Source organism: Wyeomyia smithii, chromosome 3 (assembly GCF_029784165.1).
Source record: "Wyeomyia smithii strain HCP4-BCI-WySm-NY-G18 chromosome 3, ASM2978416v1, whole genome shotgun sequence".
Lineage (NCBI taxonomy): Eukaryota > Metazoa > Arthropoda > Insecta > Diptera > Culicidae > Wyeomyia > Wyeomyia smithii.
Window position 1 is genome coordinate 96,402,324 of NC_073696.1, and position 13,851 is coordinate 96,416,174.

The 13,851-nt window shown below is 40.5% G+C and overlaps 1 protein-coding gene across 2 annotated transcripts in view; it reads right to left on the bottom strand.

Annotated features, from left to right (window-relative positions):
- The window catches only part of LOC129733200 (hemicentin-2-like), an 842,839-nt gene that overhangs the window by 134,767 nt on the left and 694,221 nt on the right, over nucleotides 1-13,851 (bottom strand). The gene's annotated exons all lie outside the window — the stretch shown is intronic.

Consider the following 13,851-nt stretch of genomic DNA (forward strand, 5'->3'; position numbering starts at 1 on the left):
TCCGATTTCATACTCTCCATTTGCGAGGTTAATTTGTCTAATTTATCTCCTAGTTTTTTGTTGTCACTTCGTTGATTCGTTGCCAGCTGAGAAGTCATTAGGCTAGCGAGCTCAGCAACACTCATTTCTTTGCCAAACTGTTGAGCTCCATTACGAATTGAGTTACTACGCAGCCGTTTGCTGCCAACTTCTTCGTCTGACATTCTAGATAGTGTGGTAGCGGATTGAGTGTCCTAACTGCTCGAAGACAGAATCTTTTGTTTTGAGTGCCCGACTATTAGCAATCCTTTTGATAATTTTCACTTCCAATTTTCTAGCGTTACAATACAATTTCACAGGCAATGGGCAATGACACTATTAGACAAACCTTTTAAACTAAAGCTGTCACAAGTTTGGCGGATTCTTTTGTTGGAAAAACACGGTTTTTACGTATTTGTTACTGCGCGAACGAACTTACGTGCACATTCTACCACAGTCAGGGTTGAACATTATCACTAACAATTTTATCGAAGACACAAAGAAGTCTTATACAGGGTATTAGGTAGCTCACTTAAAGAGTATTAAAGAACCCTATATGATGAAAAAATCCTTCTACGCATATGGTTTTCGGTAATGTTTGCCTTTAAGGAGGTCTACCACAAGAAGTATGATAGCTAGCTCAAAGAGCTTCGTAGCCGCAAGGTTACAGAGTCCGCTTTGAAAAGCGAGTGGTCGTGGGTTCGAATCTTAGTAGAATCAGGCCATTTGGTTGTAAAAGGACTTTAACATGGGTTCATTCAGGCTCTCTACTACATACCCTTCCTTCAAGCTGAATTCTATAGTACCCTTGCTGACCTTCATCCTATCAAAAAAAGTCCCTCCTATAATAAAACTGATCTGAGTAACGTATAATAGTTCTCTTCAGGGAATTGTAATTATGACGCGGTCTTGGCTGGAGGAACGAGGCTTCGATACGACTCCTTCCTCTTGACAAAAATATAAGTCCTACTTATAATAAACCTGACCAGAGGTGAAGCATTGAGTGCCTCTTCAGGGAATTGTGATTGTGACGCGGTGTTGGTAGGAGGAACGAGAATCGATAAGACTCCTTCCTCTTGACAAAATAAGTCCACACAGAGAAAAAAAATGATAGCTAGCTCGATTCTGTTGGTTCCCTTGGAAAGCTGAGAAAATTTCGCTGACCTAACACCCTGTATGTCTCTGCTGGGGGCCCCCTAGCAGAGATCAGCACGAAAAGTGAGGAGCGCTTGATGTCTCAGAAGTAAAATCGAAAAGAATGGAACATACCCTGGGTCATCAAGCAATTTTCTGCAGCGCTTCATAGTGCATTACAGTAAGGCCTTTTTACACGGTTTTACAACGTTTCTATATCGTTTTTCCAAATAACGCGATTATTTTTACATCGTACCCCAGTGTTGAGTCGAGAAAATTTCCAGCTCGAAAAGATCCTCGATTTGATCGGGAATTGAACCCGATAGCACAACCGTGTGGGAGAGCTAACCGACCGACAATGCTAACCACAGAGTCACGGGGACCACACCGGGGACCACACCTGCGAACCACGAACTGCAATAGAACTCCCGGCAATTAGCTACCGCCGGCTGTCTGCTATGCTCTGCTATGCATAATCCATCTACCAACGGCGAGAGCAAGCAAAAATTAACTTGCCACAGTTCATCCACACGCACAAGGGCTGACTAACGCCGAGTACGCACACGAATTGATAATAAAAGTGAAACAAAAAAGCGAAAGAACTGGTTCATTGATCTTCTAAATCTATATAGATACAGGCGATCCTCTGGCGGGCTGAACAGAATAGTTATTTCTTAAAAAAAAAAACGCAATCTCCTGATCGCTCTCAAAAGAACTGGCTCTTTGCGAGCGGATTGCTTACGAGCTCAAAAGAGCTCGGTCATCGAAAGATCCAGTTGCAATCGTTTACGATTTTCCGTGAAACGTTCACTATACGTTGATCGCGCTGCATAAACCAGCAATGCTGAAACGAAATCATCAACGAATTCTACCATGTACACTAAAGTCTCTTTTTACGCGTGGTATACGTAGCGCGTAAAAACTGCGTGAATTGCAAAATCGCAAAAAACCGCGTGGAATTGCTTTCTCTTTTCTATGCCTAGAAAATTTTCCACAATCATGCAAGGTTCTTTTCCTTCCTTTTTTTTCATTATTTAGTAAAGGAACTGCTCCATTATTCATCTCATTAGGCCGATATTCATGAAGAATGCACGGATTAAACACCAAATTTTAACGAAATCATTGAACAAATAAACTAAATATGCTTACGTGCTCTTATGGAATCGTAAAGCATTATATATTTAGTAAAATTAGCTAGATTTATCCTGAATTTTGGAAAACAAACCATTTTTCACAACACTTCTATATCCATCTCAAAACTTGAATCACTGCTTAATTATTCATCTCACGACGCCCCCATATTCGTCACACTGTTAATCATGAATGAATCACAAAATCATAAATGAACGTAGCTGCAGCCCGTCGTAGTAGGTTACCTAGATATCCGCTGTAGTTGTTTACGTGCAAAATTGGTAACCTAGGTAACCACTGCAGTGCTGACGTTTTATGTCAATTATGTTGGAATAATTCAACATTTTTAGAGTAATTTTTTTTAACTTTTGATTTTCTTCAACGCAATGAAAACAGTTGAAAATACATACAGTTGAAATTTAGGAATTGTAGAAATTCATCATATTTCTGCTGATTCAAGCTTGTTTTAGGAAATTTGAGGTGAACATTTCAAAGATTAAAGTATGCTTAGTGTAGTGAGTGATTTTGTTTTGTGATCTGCTTGTTGATTAAAAGTGGTCTGCTAGTGATGAAAAAAACTTTGGTTGGCTTCTGAACGAGCCCCGTTGTAGCCGTATAGAACAATGCGCGGGTTTTGTGTTCTGAGGTAGGTGATTGAATTAAATGAGTTTTAGAGGGCAGATGCCCGACTTTAATATCAAATTTAGAGCTCTTAGGCGAGTTTTTAAGGATTATACTTTAGCTGGAATCTGAAGTGAACTAAGAAGAATCCATTCCGTGGATAAGCAGATTGGTTTAAGAAGAAAATATGCGTTTTTTCCTGTTTTCAATTGTGTTTTCATGTTGCATGAGATGAATATATGGGCTGAGTTGAATAATGGAGCAGTTCCCCTAATTAAAACGTGTTTGTTTTGTGAAATTTCAAACTTTTGAAAAATTAATTACTCTGAGTTTTGTTGTGTAAACTATAATTATGTGAGTTCAGTTTGTGTGCTGTACAGTTGCATTACGCGAATAGTGATGAATGGGACAAATACTGCCCGAAAGAAACTGGCTTCGGAAAGTCCCCTCTTGGATCAATGTTGACGTTCCAACGCTTGCTGTTTGTCTTACTTTTTCACTTTATCAACGGAATGGCAAGAACATCTCCGAGCTACTTCGTGGTTAGGGCGAAAATAGATAGGAAAACGAGGTAATGGATAAGGGAGCATAATCACGAGGTAGACCGAATTTGGTTGGATTTTTTTTAAACTTTATTGTCTGACCATTAACGATGCACGTGAAAAATTTTATTGAAGAATGACAGCTCGTTACGAGGTGCTGCGTTCATTGGAAATGAAAATTGGAAAAGCTTGGTTTTAGTTTCCGTAGAAATTTGCTAACGAAAATGGTTTTTCGTAGCACTGATTCTGACACTCTCTGAAAGTAGTTGAAGGCTTAGTCACCAGAACAGTGCTTTCTAATAACTGGTAACTTTAGTGCTCAGCCTTTTCGTTCTGGTAACTAGTGTAACACATTACACAGTGTATTTGGTACACGAAAAAAGATCAAGTGCAGCCTATACAACGCTAGATTGGTTTTGTTTACAAAAGTGTAATTATAATTTCCACCTTTGTTTGCGTTTTTACTAACATTTTAAATGATTATGTTAACGCTTAGTCCTACTCTGCTTCGTTTCAGAGAAGACATACGCAAACAATGAAAAAGCTGCTGCATTGTTCTCGTAAGTTTCTGTCAAGAAACAGCAGCACCTGGTAGACTCAAGTGTGATAATCTGGTATAACAAGCAGTATTACCGCACTAAGATTATTGCACAGGCCATTGTGAAAGGTACAACAGAAGACTTACAGTGCTAAAAGTTGTAGTTTGTCATGTGAGATTTTGTTTGATTAGCTATCGAGTTGAGCTTTTCGATCGTAAAATCTTACTTCACTTGGTTAATTGAAATTCACCTTTCTGTTGACACTGCACCGGAATGATTATATTTCATGAAGAATAGATTTGTTGCGGTCAATAACTATTTCAATTGCAATTAATAAGATCTTGTCAAATAAATTAAAATAATATCATTTTATAATGAAATCCAGCATGATAACTCTCTAATGGTACACCATTTCAGAGTTGTATTAAGTTGTCCCTAGTTCTACTAGATGCGCATCCGTCTGCGGTCAGTAGCAGGCAGACTGCGGCGGTGGCCACAGCGCTGCACTGGTTAGAATGTGCGTTCGTCTATTTGCCATTATCCTCCCTAGACCGGCTGGAGCAAGGACGCTTTCCCACTTGGTAAAAGCATAAATCGCGGCTTTTCGCTTGCCACCACATGCTGCAGCATATTGTTTGTGTGTGTGTGTGTGCTGACGGCACAAGTGACTGCTTGGCCGCCCATTGAGGAGCTTAATAAAAAAAAGAAGTTGGGGCGTTGCGGATTTTCCCGTGCTGCGGTTGCACGAGTTAGTGCGGAAAATTGATGTATGAACCCGGTGTGTCTTATAGTGTTTCCTTCGCTCACCGGGTGGCGGCCACCGGTGGCGGAAAGCTCGTTACGGTGGACCACCTTTGTTGGCGTCGAGTGTTTGGTAGCTGGAGCTCTTTTGTCATCGTGTTGTTTCCAACAGCGAAGAAACGCTGCCCGGAAGGGCGCTTGCCGGTTGGATTTGTTCTATAAATACATGTTTTGTTCAAAACAAGATAAGATATATGCGGTTGTGGACATGCAACGTACACGCAGTTTTTTTTCAACTCGTTGGTATAATGCCGGGGATACTTATCCTTTAGAATGACACTGACACCTTGTGGCTCGAAAAGCACTTACCTGGAATATAGAAAAAATAAAGTGGATTAGAAAACAACTTAAGTCTTAAAAAAGATAAAAATAGGAATGTTTTGTATAGAGAACTTGTAGAGTTGATTGATAACTACTAAACTCTGTCTTTTTTTATTGTTATTCTATTGAATGGCAGCCAACACATACGGTTTACGGTTTCGACAGAACTGAAAAGTTTATATCTTTTGAGACATGTTACTATAAAACTAAAATTTTTAGTTAATGAACTTTTCAGAAGATACAGTTCAGAAAAACCAGAAAGTTTTACGAATATTTTTCAAATGAGCAATCCAGATTATTTTTGCGTAAAACATTTCATTTAAATTGTTTATACATGAAATACATTTCTGACAGAAATAATAAACTAAATTTTCGTAAAAATAATTATGTTAGGAACATTTAATTAGAAAGAAAAAAGATTTCTTTGTAAACCAGTGTAATCTTTGAAGCAAATCAGAACAAGGTTCGTTTTTCCTACAACTTCTGCGTATCAAAACAAACACGACACGAGTGCTGTACACTTCATACGATATAACCATGACCTTCTCACCTAGGGGTTTTTCGTTCCTGGCCGACAATGCGTACTTCAACCGAAACCCCCTTTTTGTCTGTTTTTTTTTTTATTATTTCTGCAGTGCTTAATCGCCCCAAGCCGTTTCCCAACCATGACAACCCGAGAGCTGGAGAAATATAGCTCAAACCGGTGTTGATAGCAAATGTGCAAATGTGTTTTTTTTTCTTCTCTCTCTTTACTCTTAGCCCCTAACCCCCAGCGCTGCTGCACTTACAGCACGTAACCGCATGCATGCCGTATGGTTCCGTTTTCTGACACACGCCATAAAAGCCTCGCGGTCCTGCTGAGGAAGAACGCGGGCAAACGAACGGTGCTTGCGCGCTCCGGCCGAACATCGCTGAGCAGATCAAGTTCTGTGATTGCATAAACAAAAACATCGCGAAATAACACGAGCAAAACCCGTCCACGAGCGTTTGCATGCATGTGGATGTGTATAAGTGCTGATCTTCGATGGTACTCGACTCGCGAACGCCCGGAGACAAAAAAAGGGTTTCAGTTGAAAAGATAGTTGTAGAACCGCAGGCAACATGACCTCTCGTGGTTCTTTTTTTCTTCTTCTCTCCTATGCATGCCGACATTGCTACGTATTGCTTGCTGCTAAGCCTCGAACGCGGAGAAATGTGAGCAGGAAAACGGGGTAACGACGATATCTTGAACTGCTCCGCGTTAAGAGTCTTAACGATATCGTTATTACTTTTGCATGGCTCTCTTCCAAGAAGGGTGGAGATTTTTTTTCCGCGCTGTAAAAGCATTTTGGTTGCACCCGATCGCACCCGGTGCGGTCGGAGCGGTGGGTGGGGTCGCACTGGAGTGGCAGAACTATTGCTGTAAACAAGCTTTTTTTTCATTTCCCTTTGGCGAAGGAAGAACGCGAAACGAGAGCAGTTTCTCTTCCCGAGTAAGCGAACGGCTTTGATGTGAGGGAATAATTGACATCGGAGCAGCCAGGGATGTCATCTGGTGAACATCGATTGTATTTCAACTACAAAATATTTGCGAGATATTGCCAGCGGCAAGCGTTGCAAACACGAACACGATTCGTGTTTGAAATGTGAACCGGTTGAAATATTTCCTTAATTTAGCAACCGGTTTGAAATCTTTCGAGAGCTTCTGCTGTCACGTTTTTGCTAGGGTAATTTCGCTGGAGCTCGATTCCCTGCTTCGATTGCACAGTCTGTGTAAGTAGGCGATAATTACTGCGGTTGTCGTCATTGTTTGTTTTTCGCGCTAAATTGGATTAAAATCAAACAAACGTTTCCGTGCTCGACTTAAGCAGTCTTTTGTATGTTTTTTTTTTTGTGCAAGCCGACTTGAAAGCTTTATGTAGCATGCAAATTCATCGTCGCGTTTCTGGTTCTCTCTGTCCATTACTTAATATTGTGTCGTAGTTTGTTACTTAAAGGCGAATGAAAAAAGCGAGTATTTTGAAAACGTTCTATCTGATTAAAACGCCATCTTAGAAATGTTGCAGATGGGAGATTATTCTTCTTCACGTTTTTTTTAAAGGGGGGATTTGTTAGTAGCTTAAGTATTTATGATAAATATTAGTAAATAATGAGTATGTGTGTCCAATCACAAGTGGTGACTTCTCAACACTGTTAGTAATATGTAATTTTGATTATTAGGATTTGTTTGCTTTCGCAATTAGAAGTTATCATTCGTTGGGATTTAAAACTACTCGTCAAAAAAGGGGAAGTGAACTTGCAACTAACTTAATTGCTAACTTATTGGCTATAAAGAGAGCTTATCGTAGCAATTGAGAACCTTTTTCACGTTAATTGTACTATATCATAGGGGAGGTGCAACAGTTGTGGCAATACTAGAAAAAAATGTGTCTGCTGGTTGGCGACACTAAATGATATATTAACTTTATTTACATTCTTAAGATTGTACATGGGATAAAACGTTAAAACGTCACACCACAAAACTGAGAAAATGATGTAATTTGAAAAAAGGTAGAGCTATTAACAACATGGGTATAAAATAAACATCGCGGAACGGTATAATATTATAGCGGAAACTTCGATAAAATAAACAAAACGACAGAGTGATATTACCTTCGTGCGATTTCCGTTACGGTCGAAGCATTGAATGCAGTTTAATTACAAATGTGACTTTTGAGAATGTTGAAGAGAAGGGAATTTGAATTAATGACTCTTCTGTAGCAAAACGGGATTTGAAAATCAGTGGTTTAGCGCATTCACATTACCTAGTCTCAATACGAGTTGTGTTGTAGTGGAGATATAAATGCGGGAGAATATTGAATAGAGAGAACAACATAAAAGATGAACTGTTTTCTTGCTGTTTCTAGCGATGCCGCTAACCGTGCAACGCGCAAACCGTGCGTAGTTCAGTCAATGGTCAATTCAAAAACAACATAGGGTGTACAATTGGGTGCCAATGTAAATTGACTTCTCGAATTTCGTTTACCGGTAGATATCAAAAGTTGTCTTCTCGAAAATTGTCAGGTATAGTTACAAAATTGCATTCCCTCAGAATGCCAGCCGTCTATTTGCGTAGTCTGAAAAAGGATTTTCCTTTGCCGGGATAAACTGCTGATACTAGACACCTTGTTTCCCGCAGGAGAAACAACGACGTCTGCATGGTAGCGAAATAAGTAGACGACAAAATAATTCTTTCTCTCCGTGATTTGAGAAGAATAGGCTTTAGAATATATTTAATAAAATCAATCTAGCAACCGACTTGATTTCCGGTGGTATATTACAAGTCTCTGGCAAAGGTCTTCAAGATTACCGTAGCCTTAGTAATTGGACTTTCAGTCAGCATGAATATTTTTATGCCCAAATGTCTTAGAAATGCATGAATCGTCGAGATCTAGTGCAATCTCTAAAAAGATTTCAGATAACAATCATCTTTTTTGAGCTGGAAGTCTTTCCCAGAAAGCTTTTCTTTTTGAGGTATTTATTTTGGAGACAACACCAGATATCGAAGGTTTATGCATTTCCAAGAAACCAGGTATACGCCACTGCCGCTTCAATATGTGGCGCGGTTTAACTAGTTTGACTAGTTCGCAATGCTAGTCACGGCCACCAAACCGAAATGAGCGATTGATTTTTTTAATAGATTTTAAATGAGCGATTGATTTTCGCACATTCTCTATAAACAGTAAGCCAGCAAAAACAACCGCAAGCGAGCAAACATTCCAATAAACTTTTTACTAATTTACTATCGCGAAGATAAGCCAGTTATTATATCACAAGTTTGGCGGAACCTGATTTCGACTTAGAAGTCATGAAACTGTTTTAGAACGACGCATTTTTAATTTGTTTCGACGTTTCGACGCTTGGTTTTTATTGAAATATTTTTCCATTGAAAACGAAGCAAACCAATCGTTAAAACGTTGGGACGAATTAAAACCATGCCGTTCTAAGACAGTTTTATGACTGCTTAGCCATAATCACTGCATATTAAACCTACTGATGAAGTGCTGACAGGTGACGTCGTGTAAATGTAGTTTTCGAATAAAATTTTCATTTTTCTATTTATTTTATTTTTTGTTCTGATAGATTTTTAGTCTTTTTATCTTATTTATCTTATCTGTTGGTTGTTAAGCAACACCCAAGTATTCGATCACTGATGGTCTAAAGATGATGAAAATTGAAACCCTTGTGACAAGTGAACTTTTCCCCTCTCAAAAAAAAAAAGCAAACTGCGCTGAATCATGGAAAATTCCTAACTATCTTGATTACTGTAATTACTTCAAGCATCGCTTTCATACCACCCGTAAAATACATCCCCCTCCCGAACAATGATACTTCATTAAATTGCGAGCAAACGACGACTGGAGGAGTGTAAAATCCGTGCCCATCGTTACCTCTTCTGACTCCCCTTCCTCACCCCAACCAAAGTCCGTTTATCACATTGACGCCGGCGGTGACGGCGGCGGCATGGACGGAACATGCTGTCGGTACCACAGAGCAATGCCCCGGCAGCGACGGAAAGAAACGGCGACGAAACACGGCGACAACCACGCGATCACTCGTGATTGCAAAACTGGTTTTCCACCAGTCGATGCCCGTAAACAGATCACAGCAGCTCTCCCGCCAAGCTTCCAATTCCGGCGCGGCAAGCCACATCTGGGCAATGGCAAGATAAAATTAGTTCATGCATTTTTTGCGGTCTTTTCCGCTACTTTTCTCGATTGGTATCGGTTAACACGTGTGCCTTTTTTTTCGCTGCGGCTCGGATTGCATGAACCAATTTCTACTGTGGTCGATATCCGGTCAAAGATGATGGCTTTTCTCCGCTGTTTCGTGCAGCTTGTTTACTCGATAGCTGATTACTGTTTACTTGCGTTAATAAGATCCTAACAGCGCAGTTGTAATTTAATACCGACAATATTTTAAAGTACGTGTTCATAAACGATGCACTGACGCTCGAGTAACGTGAAAGTATCGACCTGTTTGGAAGTTTCCTGGATGGAATATTTTACACGAAATTGATTTTGAGCCAATTTTATTGGAATTAGAGTAAGAACTTTACCATATTCAGGAAATTATCCCCAGTAAGCCGGCAGCGAAAACCCGGATTGATGAGAAAATTTATCTTAGAGGAAAACTTTCACACCTCTACTCTGTTGGTGGCAGATTTTTCCCATATTCATTGAATCATCAGAAAGGCTTTCTGCCGCACAAGGCGACAAACTCTTCAAGTCCTTGCAGTGATAAAACGGCACCGACATTATCTGGCATACCTGATAGCCGAGTTTTATCGTCCTTTTAAATCCTTCCCTAAGAATGGATCACCGCGAATCACGAGTACTTCGTGCGCTCGAAATAATTAAGCTGTTTGGGTTGGGGAAAAAATCCTGGTGCCAAATTTATAATGCCCGTAATCCATTCGGTGCAAAAAAACACTCAAAAATTAATGCCGGAGACAGAGGAAATATTGGCGTTTTACCTAAGCTTTCTCCGAGAGTGATTTTCCCCTGAATCTTGTCTAATCTTTGTCGTACTTTGTCGACGCACGGGAAAACTTTTCGCACCCATAAATTTGAAAAGATTTCGGAATAAATTTCATGAACGTCACTTCCTGCTAACGTTACATTATATCTCGCGTGAAAAGTTTTCCAAAAGCAAAACTGTTAGAGAGGGGGCGGGTAGGAAGCTTTCCCCAACTGGCTTGGCTCGAACCATATGCCATGCGGTCTCAAAAGTTAACGCCTCCTTCTGTGCTGCGATGGTCGTTTACGCTTGACAAAAAAAAAATTCCATTCCAGGACGGTGAAATGTGAGCTGGCACTCCGGGGAGCTTTTGCTCGGAAACTTAATGATTTCGTAATTAGGACCCTGGCGGCACGAGCAGCGTCGCCAGTTGTCGTGTCGACGACAGGAGCGACAAGATGACGAACTGTGAACGGGCTCGGTTACGTCAGCCTTCATGTTCCGTTCCGTTCCGTTCCGAGAAAGAAAATTGTCGTCGCAGTAAAAATATGGGTTAATTATTTGGTGTATGCAAATGAAGGCAAAATGTTTGCCAGTCGGGTCGTTCCACACCGTGGCAAGTAGTGATTTGCCTTCTTGGGCAAGCACTCCGGACAAGTTTGGGCTGTTAGATGATTTATCTGTTTGAATCTAAATTGCGGTGAAAATCGACTAAGTGCAGAAAAGTGATTACTAGAGCTAGGGGGAGTAGAACAGTTTTAAAATTTTTACGTGAAAATTGGCAGTCGTCGACTATAATTCAAAGTGAATCAGGCTAATGGTTTCGGTTACAGTTATGCGGAATAATTAGTTTTTTTTTCATGGCTTTTCGACGTGTCTCTGGGCCGTTAAAGAGAGTAGATTGTTTTACCTCAGCTTCGGACATAAAGCGTTAATAATATTTAGCGGCATTTAGCGTTAATAAAAGTTGATTATTGAATGTTGAATACTAGCTGCAGCTCATAACTAAGTTTGAAGATGGCCGATTTCTCTACATTTTAAAGAATGTAGTTTTGTGTGAAAGTTATGCACAATTGGAATTTTCCTGTCAGTGAAGAGTGTACAGTGGATTTTCGATTGTATCACGGCAAAAATCCGTCACCGTAACTGATATTTTTTTATGTAGAGATTTTTATTCATGGAGGTCGTTTCTTATTGAAGTAAGTTGAATTGTCAAAAATGTCTTCTAAAATGTCGTCTTGTTCATCTGCGTAATTCTTAACAGTGTTGCATTGTTTGAATGTTTCGTTGAGATATTGTATATTTCATTCAAATTATCATGTAACCTTCTTTTTGCCGAACTAATTCCTATTTTTACAACAAATTTTGACCCGTCAACATTCAAGAAGATTGCGGACTAAAATCCCGTCTGAAAGCGGTATATTTTTCCATGTTTGTATCATATTTTTCAACTCGCTTATTTTTTGCTTTTCTAACTACATATACTGTCTGCATTGAAAAAAAAACAGAACTTTTAGCTTCGATTGCGCAACTTTTTTTAACGGTTTCTCTCACGGTGTTACAGATGAACTCGTTCTTTTTTCAACCGAATCTTTTTATTTGTCTGTTCTGGAAACTTGAAAAATAGGCTTCCAAATGCAGTAGATCGAGTAAGCATTTATAAGTTGATTATTTCTTCAAACCATGATGAGCTGAGCAAATCATATCCAATGTTTTTATTATTGTTATTTTCATTTGCATCTCAGCTTTATTTATCACAACTATGGCCTGATTGATATTCGATTAATATTCGACTGATTAATATTCGACTGATATTCGAACCCATGACCACCCGCTTACCAAAGCGGGCTCTGTAATCTTGCAGTTACGGAGCTTCCCAAGCCTGGTGTAAAAGGCAGCATACAGAAATTTCGCCTTCATTTTCATTTCTAAGACAGTACCATATGGACGGCGAATCAAAGAAGGGGAAAGCAAAGCGCCGGTTATCTGGTACCCGCTTTTACTCTACTGCCTGACAAAAATTATGTTTAACGTATTGGTGCTGAAGCACACGTCATTCTGACGGATGTTATGGAATACATAGTTGCATGAAACCAAAAACGAAAGCCATCCCGCGTCATCTCCAAGGCGTCGTACACAAATTACGTAATGCATGGCGGGGAGGGGGGTTGAGTCTGCATAACTTATTGCTACGTAAGGGCGAGGGGGGTAGTAGAGACAGTTACGTAACTGTAATATTTGCTCGAAATTAAAAATTTAGGAGGGGGACAGACGACAGACAGACGGAGACAGACAGACAGACAGACAGACAGACAGATGGATAGACAGACAGACAGACAGACAGACAGACAGATGGATAGATAGACAGACAGACGGACAGACAGACAGACAGACAGACAGACAGACAGACAGACAGACAGACAGACAGACAGACAGACAGACAGACAGACAGACAGACAGACAGACAGACAGACAGACAGACAGACAGACAGACAGACAGACAGACAGACAGACAGACAGACAGACAGACAGACAGACAGACAGACAGACAGACAGACAGACAGACAGACAGACAGACAGACAGACAGACAGACAGACAGACAGACAGACAGACAGACAGACAGACAGACAGACAGACAGACAGACAGACAGACAGACAGACAGACAGACAGACAGACAGACAGACAGACAGACAGACAGACAGACAGACAGACAGACAGACAGACAGACAGACAGACAGACAGACAGACAGACAGACAGACAGACAGACAGACAGACAGACAGACAGACAGACAGACAGACAGACAGACAGACAGACAGACAGACAGACAGACAGACAGACAGACAGACAGACAGACAGACAGACAGACAGACAGACAGACAGACAGACAGACAGACAGACAGACAGACAGACAGACAGACAGACAGACAGACAGACAGACAGACAGACAGACAGACAGACAGACAGACAGACAGACAGACAGACAGACAGACAGACAGACAGACAGACAGACAGACAGACAGACAGACAGACAGACAGACAGACAGACAGACAGACAGACAGACAGACAGACAGACAGACAGACAGACAGACAGACAGACAGACAGACAGACAGACAGACAGACAGACAGACAGACAGACAGACAGACAGACAGACAGACAGACAGACAGACAGACAGACAGACAGACAGACAGACAGACAGACAGACAGACAGACAGACAGACAGACAGACAGACAGACAGACAGACAGACAGACAGACAGAC